The sequence below is a fragment of the Ceratosolen solmsi genome, unplaced genomic scaffold, assembly GCF_000503995.2.
Source record: "Ceratosolen solmsi marchali unplaced genomic scaffold, CerSol_1.0 scaffold10, whole genome shotgun sequence".
Lineage (NCBI taxonomy): Eukaryota > Metazoa > Arthropoda > Insecta > Hymenoptera > Agaonidae > Ceratosolen > Ceratosolen solmsi.
Genome location: NW_011948412.1, coordinates 22494210 through 22504677, shown reverse-complemented (window position 1 = coordinate 22504677; position 10468 = coordinate 22494210).

Below are 10468 nucleotides of genomic sequence, written 5' to 3'. Positions count from 1 at the left end.
ATAGTAGTATGAGAAAAAATACGTAATTGTTCTTAAAAATTCACTACACATTTATCAATTAAAAGTTTTCCTATAAATTTTTTCTTTTTTGAAATTTACATATTGTTTTACGACGAAATATCAGTTAATAAATTAATTTTCTAATCTACTGTCGTAAATTTCAGATATTAATGTTAAAATTTTGGTATTTTATTAAATTTATGAGATACATAGATATTCACAAATGCAACTTATAACATTATAAAATAAGGAATGCGTAGAACTAAAATACTTTTTATGTAGTACTGATAATTTCTTTTTACATTCATAATATTGATTTTAAATGAAAAAGTATACAAATTCTATTATGTATTTAAAACAATACCATATAGGCGATGCATCAATGAGAGAAGTCAATAAGAAACGAAAATTCTCATTCGTTCAATATTTAATTTAAGTCTGCCAGGCAGATACACTTGCATCGCTTATCTACACATTATATATACGGAGTAAATAACTATAAAAATAGGTTTGATTTTCAAATGTTCAATTTACTGCTCTTAAGCTCTGAAATAATAAATTTTATGTTTTGATATTTGAATAATATATAATAATATATAATATATTTGAAGAATAATTTGAACTTCTTTTATTCTATCTGAAATTGTTTCACATCTAATGATTTTTTAATATCGGTAAATTCAATGTATTTCCGTGTAAAAATAAGTTTAGTCTTAGAATTGCAATTTTTTTATTATACAATAAAGGATTCAACAAAATGAAATGACAATATATTTTACACAGATAATTACATGTATTTCCAGTTACTCTATTTAAATCATGTATTAGAGCACATTTTATTTGTGAATACTTTTAAATATTTTATTAAATTTTAAGTTATATATTTAATAATACTCTCTTAATTTGTCATTGTAAGTTATTCTATATAAATTATTCTTTAATAGTAATATCACATTTAGTTAATAGATATTTACCAAACAAGAAACACGAGGGATTTAACTATGTGCAATGATAATGGGATTGCATACATATTACTCTATTACCCTAGAGAAATATGTGAAATATGAATTGAAACCTCAAGTTGAATATATTTCATTCATATTTCTCGATGAAAATGAACTTAGTATCGTACTTATCTATCCTTAAACACAATAAGAAATTATGCATATATGTGTATACTCATGAAAAATTTAGAATTATAGCACAATTGCTAGATACTGAGTGTTTCAAAGGGATATTCAATACGTTCGTTTAAATATTGAAGTACACTTTAATCTTTCACGAATATATTAATGAATAGTTATGGTATTTTTAAGTAGTCTGAAATTTTATTATTTCAGCAGATTTACAATTCTATAAATTTTAATACAAAGAATTTCATTCAAAATTCAATGCCACATTCAGATGTAAGTACTACAATAAATATTCAAAACTGTAAGGATATAATTAAAATATATCTGTCAATTAAATCCTTATTGAGTAAAGTTTTCTTATTTAATAAAAGTTAAATAATTACGACATCTATTAATAAAAGCAGATAAAATTTAGCACGTATTTATATCTCAAAATATCTTGAAAATATAAGCAATTATAAATTAATCTATAGACAATGTAACAGAGAAATATTAGTATAATCTATATTATTTGATAAACTAACACAAAAATTTGTATTCACTGAAAATATTAATTTTAAATTTACTTGACTTTGAGAAGATAAAGCATTAAATACAGAGTAAAATTCAAGCATATGCCATATTTTCTTTGTAATATGCTCTTCTTATTCTTTCGCATACAAATGACTTTGAATTTACATTTTCTATGGTTTAATTTTTTTAATTATTCAATAATTTAATTATTAAAATATAGAGTTATTACTAATATCATATAAGAATTAATTATACATTAACTTAGTTAACTTAATTAATTAAATTAATTAATAAACTTAGTATATAAGAATTTTAATGAATATACAGTTCTATGAAAGTATATAATAATTATAATACAAAGTATAACTAAAAGTTTATAGAAAACATGGTCTCTTATTATATAAATTAAATTTTTAATAAATTATAAATTAATTGGAAACTATTTATAGCAGAAAAAAATCTTGCTAATGAATAAAAGAAAAATATCTGAAGTGCATAAAATAAACTTCTAAAATACTTTTTTATAAACTTTTTTTTTAAATAGTTTTTTATAAACTGAAGATATAAAAAGTAAATGTATGTTATCAAAAACGTGATCACTTAAATAATTAATAATTAAATAGACTCCATTTTCAATATAAATAGTAGACTATTATATATAATACATACAAATGCAATACTTTTATAGTAATATTTTGCTTATTTAAGAAAAGTTATTATAAAAATACGTTTTTTAGTAATTCTTATCTGTTCAAAAGAAGTTATACATCTCCATTTTTAATCAGGGTAAAGTTATGGGTCAATTGTATTTTTGTTTTTAGGAAATTTCATGCGAAAAACAAATGAATGATAAAGGACTCTTCAATCTGATATTCGCAGACGTATTAAAATACAAAAGCATGAAAAATTGATAAAAAAAATTAGAATATAAATAGTTATAATTCTAAAGAATTTTTAAAAATACGTTAACAATTCGTAATTTTAGAAACAATACTATAAATACAATAAATACAATAAAAGAGAATTTCGAGTCGCTTTCACTAAAATAAAATAATATTGCTAAACATTTATAAAATACCGTTTTGAAAAGTCTACAAAATATCATAAATAACGAATATAATTGTTCGAGACTCTTTTTCAAGGCAGCGTCAGACACTTTTAATTGATTGTCATTGCTTTCTGTGAAATTCCCACAAAGAACGCACACATGTATATTGCCAATGAGCTCAACTTTGGTAATAATTTCCCACTAATGTGCAAATAAAGTTAGCGGAAAACAGGCTAAGCACATTTAAACATAAATCTAACCCGCTTTTCTCGATGAAAAGTCGAAGAAGTGTGACAGGTGGCACCATTGGATATCGGAGCGACTTCCTCGCAAACTTTTTTATTTGAAACAAGTGGAATTAAAATAGATGCTCAGACAACAGTTCGTTTTTATAAAAAATGGAAAAAACAATAGACATGCAGTCTTATTCGCAGGTCAGATATAGATGATTTTTTAGTACTATGTGCTGTCATTCACTTCATCGATTTGCACATATACACAACTGCATGCGAATATGCTGTTATAAAATATTAAAATATTTTGATATATGATATAGAAATTGTATTAAAGCCTATGCATATGAATATATATATTCTTGTTAAAAATCTTTTCTTAACATACTTCCCAATCTTGTATTTTCCTTTTCGTAACCGATGTATATACATATATATATATATATATATATATTTATATGTATTGCCTGTCGATTATAGCTTGTAAATGCTACATAATGAATGTTCCGTGAACCTATCGAAGTAAATCAGGAAACAGTATTAGCTCTAATTTATTACTCACTTAAAAGTTTTTTTCGATTATCAAGTCAATTCGCAATTTTTTTATTTCAAACTTTACCTGATACTTATAAATAATAACGCTTAACTTGTATAACATATAGTCTTGGACGTTTATTCAAAATAAAAACAAGAATCTTAATAAGTTTTTGCAATTCATTATTTATACAGCCAATAATATATTCAAATTTAGTGGCTGAATAAAGTTGGAAGAATTAAAATTATATAATATGTTTAATTAACCATTAAAATAGGAAAATAAATATTGTAATATAATTATGAAATATTGTCATATAAAAAATAAAAATTTGTTTTAATATTAAGCTATTAATAAATCCTGCATTTTTATTAAAGCCAACAAAATCCTATATGTTTTATTAAAATTAAATCCTCAAAAATTTTCAAATATTTAATATATTATGATATACTTATATAGATTATAAGAGTTACTTATTAATACAAATATAAAATTTGCATCTCATTAATATTTATCTGTATTTATATATCAAAGAAATTTAATTTATTGTAAGAAAACATATTTATCATTTAATTATTTACAATATTATGAATTTTAATTCATTATTAAAAAATACGTTTTCATTATTTTATTTAATGACATATATCAATTGTCAATAGTTCATAAACAAATATTTCTTAATTTGAAAAATTGAATGATTTTGCAATACTTAAAGAAATGCTTAAAGAAATTGAATTAATCAAATTGAAACAATGTATTATTCAGGAGCTTGCGTAACAAAATATATTGTATTAAATAATTGAAAATACTCTAGTAAAATTATTATTCTTAGAATTGTATAATAATATTTTAAAAATAATAATTTTTCAAATATTCTTTAGTTGTCTTCTTTTACAAAATAATTTATTTTTGTTGCAAAGTAAATAATTTATAATCCAGCACTATTTCTGAAGACATCAAAATATTAAAATCATATACATAAATATTAGCAAACTAACGCTTCTCTCGGTAAGAAACTTAAACATAAACATTTATTTTATATAAATTTCTGTTTGATGATCAAACGTAAAATATATTGTTTAACTATATTCAAGTTTTGTTTTACTCCGACTTCCAGCAAAGACCTATTTCTCTTTTTGAAATGAGTGACAACAGAAGAACAAGAGAGTTAAGAAAAGCCATGGTTTTATAAATATTCGTATCACATAGAGTTGAAAAGTCAGAAAATTCGCAGAAAATTCAATATTGCATACTTGAATATACACGGGAAGAAATGAATGTATATCTCATGAAACTTTTTTGTACGCCTCTTATACGGACGAGTTTTGATAACTAACGATCCTTTCTCATAAAAAATTATAACCATAAATGTAAAATTATAAATAAGATATCGAAAATATTTTATAAGGTTAAATGACATACATTTACATAAATGTTATATTTTCAATAATACTTATAGATTATATATGAAATATTTAATCTCAATAAAAACTATCCGAATATGCAATATATCTAATCATAAATGAAATTTAAAAATTCAAATACAATTTCAAAACATGCCGAATCTATTAGTTTTATTTTAATAAAATCAAAGTTTAGTTATATATTCTTAAAATATTTTATAAAAAGTTTACATTAAAAAATTATGAACAATGTAATATATGATAAAACCAATTGAAACAAACTATATACTAACAGATTTTTCAGTTAATATAAATTAAATATGAACACAAATGTTTGGACAGTTTGAGTGATTGTAACATTTTAAAATAGAGAAAGATGGTAGTTAAATATATTTCAATTAGATTTTCGGTGAAAGTAATTTTAATGAAAAAGTTGAAACAAAAAAACTTATATTAAATATATTTTCCTTTAATAAAAATAAACTATAAATAATAAGAAGTTGGAGAAAATTTAATATTTTGTTATAAACCATTGAGAATATTTTACAGTCCACAAAATTTAATATGTAACTGCTCGATATTTTTAATAATAAATATTATTGCGACAGTGAATTACGTAAATAAATGATAGCGAAAAAATGTCACGCTATAATTTCAAATATAGCTGAAAGCTAATTTTGACAAGTGAAACTGTCTGATGTAACTAGAACTAATATTATTTTTTTCCTGTTCGCTATGTGCATGAATAAATTAATTTTCCTTACATAACTTACTGTTCAATATATATTTATATATATTAAACATTACTTCATATGGTTTGCTGAAACTATTACAATTTAATGTTATAAAAATTATTTTCTCTGTCATAATTGTTATAATAATAAAATAAATAAAGTATTAAGATTTTAATGTAAATATTTATCATAATAGTAGAAATAGAGTATTAAAATAACAATATTTTTGATTTTTTTAATATTTTTGAATTTGTTAAAATATTATATAAACAAATTATTAATCTCCCAATTCTTAATATAATATATTTTGCATAAATATTTATTTAATTATTTAAGAAATGGAATATTCTTGTAATGGTATGTAACAAAACTGTCTTAATTAAATTCTAAATGAGCTCTACATTAAATTTAGGTTGAAAATGATTTTTCGTATACTTCTAAAAATCTTTATAATAATTTCAAACGATTCAAAACATTAACTCCAATAACAGTCTACATATTTTTTCGTTTAATAATTAATTTATGAATTTATATTATTACACATTAATAGTTTTTTTTATATTGTCTACTTTTAAAACATTCTGTAAATTGCTGACCGTAAATACATTTGATTGATTTGAATATATATACCAAAAAACAATCGATCTACTATCATAAGTAAAGACGTTCTTTGAGATTGAAGCCAGTTTTCAAGACCGCCGATTATCGGTATCAAAGGGGACATCAATTACGCAGCAACTAACACACCTTGTCTACAGCTCATAAGGTACATTTTTTATATTAATAAATAAGCTAGTCACATCACGCGGAGGAATAGTCGGGCAAACTTACTGTCTCTATCTCTCGAACCAACGCTTCGACCCTGTACAGGCCCATAAGAGTCGACTCAAGTGATGCAATTCGTTAAGCACATTGTGAAGGCCAAACAACAATATATTGAATAATCGACTATTAATACATTACATTAAGTCCTTCAAGAGCACGAAGACTTGTCATTAATTACTCTTGTGTGTGACTAGTCTTTCTACTACCCCCATAAATAATTAAAGACACAATTGATTACTCAACAAGTTCCATTAAACATCTTACACCATATCAAGTATAGTTATTCCATATATCAAACATACTCGATTCAAACACCATCTTCTCATGCTACCTCATGAGCATGATTGACTGACTACATCAGGTGATACTACATCAGCATAGCCTCAACTTCAAGATACACAGTCATATCCATAGAATCTACGATAATCAAGACTACAAGGACACACCCTCATTACTGCAATAGAATAATCTACTCTTTCCGCGACATTGCAATATTATTATAATTATTAACAAATAATAAACATTGTTTTACTGAATACATCATATTTTTCAGCCTTGTCACTTATTATTTCCTTTAAAGTTATCCTGACGTGAGACTAATTCACTGAACTATTGAATTAGTAGTTCGAGCCATAAACTAAGCCTTTAAAATCGAACCGACGTCAAATCAACTGTTACTTATAAGCCTACGTACATTATCAATTTTTATTAGATAGAGCAGTAACTATTGTGTAAATCTGCTTTATTTAAATGTTTACATTGATGCATAACTTTATACTTAAATATGCAGGAAACTATAAGTACATCCTTATTAAAGATCGAGAGTATTTACCAAATCCTTTTGTTCCAGTTTATTATTTATTAATCATATTTCATTAATTATGTATATAATCAAAATTGTCATAAACATATTTAATAGAACTGTCACTTCACTAATTCTCATATAATTATATCATCAATCAGAAAAATAATTTAAAAGCAACATGAGTATACCTAAAATCGATTATTATTATGAAAATTAACATTACGATATTTAATATTTAATATATATAATCGTAAATATTTTTAAAAATTTAATAAAATTCATTTTAGAAAAATTGTATTATAGTAATTGCAAAATTATTTATTATTTTAATGATTCTGTGATTTTATTAATTTAGCTATCATAAAATACTGTTCAAATATTTAATAAATTGGCCCAATTCTCAATTGTAGAATTTTGTTACATATTAATATTTTTTTTCTTGCGTTTCCATTTAATATTTTATTGCTGGTTGTATAATAAACTTTCATTAAAAATTTTAAATTTACTAAAAAAATCAACTTTTATTAAAATATCAACCTTTATTAAAAATTAACTTTAATTAAAAACTTAACTTTTATTATAAATTTAATTTTTATTAAAAAAGAACGTTAATAATAAAAAAGGAATGAACTGACATAAATAAAATTGCATTTAGTATTTAATTCCAATGGTGTAGTGTCATTATCGATAAATTTTATTTATAGTTTATAAATAAAGCTTTATTTTTATAAACAATATTTTCACTTCTCTGATGAGTTTCTAATTTTTTATTTTTATTCATAAAATTAGTCGATACAAGTATCTAAAAAAACAAAAGATTATAAACAAGAAATAATAAATTAAACATTCTGTAATCTAAAGTCCTTTCGTTTTTTAATGATTACCATTCTTCATTTCTTTTTCTAACTGTTAAATCAACATATTGAATATTGCTCCTTTGAATTTTATATCCAATATATTTTAAATTGTAAAATTATTCAGAATGTTCGAGTTTTAATAAATATTACTTAAATTTCCATAATTAATTATAATATTTCAAATATCGAAACTATGAAACACAAAACGTAAACAAAAATTCATAAATAATTGTTGTATAGTGATTTTGCTTTTTATTTGATTATGTGATGATATTATGTACGCCACTTATTGTCACGATAATTTGTACTATTAATATATCTTCGAGCTGATGGTTGAATTTATTATTGAAGTGAAAATAATAAAACTAAATAATTTTTTAATAAGAATATCTGAATTATACCCTTAATTAGACAAAAGAAACAATGGCTACAAAAAAATGAGGAAATCTGATTTAATACAAACTGGTTGTGCAAACATAAGTTGTTCGAAGGGGGGCCGTGACTCTGTTCAGGGGCGGCGCCGGCGGTGCGGTCGACGGTGGCGACAAGAAATTAGAAATGGCGACTGGTCGGTCGGGGGGCATCGGACTAAGATAGGAGATTTTCTGTTACTGCAATAGCCGAAATCGGATGGAACGAATCCCGAAGGAGCATACCGGGTTGAAAATTTTATCCGATTTCGTCCTACAAAGGACAGGTACTTCTTCGGCCCCATTAAAGGCCAGTACTAAGCAGAGGTACCAAGCTAGTTGGTTGGACAACTGTATTGTCAATAAAATGTTATTCTGTTATTGACAATAAAATTATTTCTTTTTCGTGTAGTAAGAGAGATATTTAATAATAATACTGATAATTCTATTATAAGTTTGTTTTCAATTATAGATAAAAAATTAAAATTAATAGCAAATTTAGTCAATATGTGTAATAAAAATTTAATAGGTCTTATCAGTTTTGTAGGTAAAACCAATTTTTTTAATGTATTTCTAACTTAAAATAATGTATATATTAGAAATCGATAGTTACATTTAAAACCACAAATTGTTGAATACATTATAAAAAATCTAAAATCCCGTGACAAAAGCAAATATAAAATATTAAACGTGGTATAGATAAAATTTACAAAACTTGTAATTCAATTCAGACAGTTTTAAAACGAGATTATTTATAGAATGAATTTTGCGTAAAACTTTAATATCTCTATTTATTGTTATTTATTACTTCTATTCTTACTATTCAATTATTTATTTATCACATAAACAATCAAAAAACAAATATTTATAGCTTTTAAAAATTTTTAAAATGTACTTTATAATTTAATAAAATAAAAATTCAAATAAATCAAAAAAATTCTGCCATTTCGTCATTAATTAAATAACAATTAATTATTTATATTAAACGAGTATTATTAAACATTTTGTTATTAATAGCTAATAGAAATTTGTTTTCCATTTTATTAATAAATACCTATTTTTCATTTTGTTCTCTTTTAGCTTTAAATTTTCCATTATATTCATTAAAAATTATTAAAAAATATTTATTAAATTTTTTTACAAAAAATCTTATGAGAAAATTTTTAATACAGTATTATATATAGTTTAATACATTCTATTATTAATCAGATCGTATAGACATACATGAAATATGTACAATAAATTAAGATTTTTAAATATTTAGATAAATGGGTGAAAACATTATTTGTTAATTAAAACATTTTCCTCTTGAATTGTTAATAATGGAAACTCTATATATGTGGCTTTAATATGGAGACTTAAAAGAAAAAAAAATTTTCCTCCTTGAAAAAATTGCAATTTGAAACTCTTTAAGCAGGTAATGTAATAAAAATTTAATTTATTCGCAATTAATGAATTATGTAAAAATTTAAATTTATATTTTCTACTATTTGTAAATATTTGATATTATGAAAGATATTATAAACATTATTCGTTTAGTGTTGTCATTTTACATATAATAATCGATATAATTATATGTAATAATTCTATTATTAGTAGTTATAATACATATAATAATATTCAAAATATATTTATAACATGAGTCACTTTTTCAAACATATTATTATAATATATTATAGGTATTTTGTGTGTGAAGTAACGCAATATTTAAAAGGATAAAGTATTAGAGAGTTATTTAATTATTCTTTAATAGTTCTAGATAAAGAGTGAAAGTCTTTAAAATCCATTATATAAAAATCTAATTTAAATATTATAATTAAATGAATTTAATTTAATACTATATAATTGAGACATATTTTTATTTCACAATATTGACAAATTATGTTTCGTAAATAAAAATAATGGATTATCATATGTACTTTTATAGCTTATGAACTAAATCATCCGAATTATCAAATTTGTTCAATGTTCC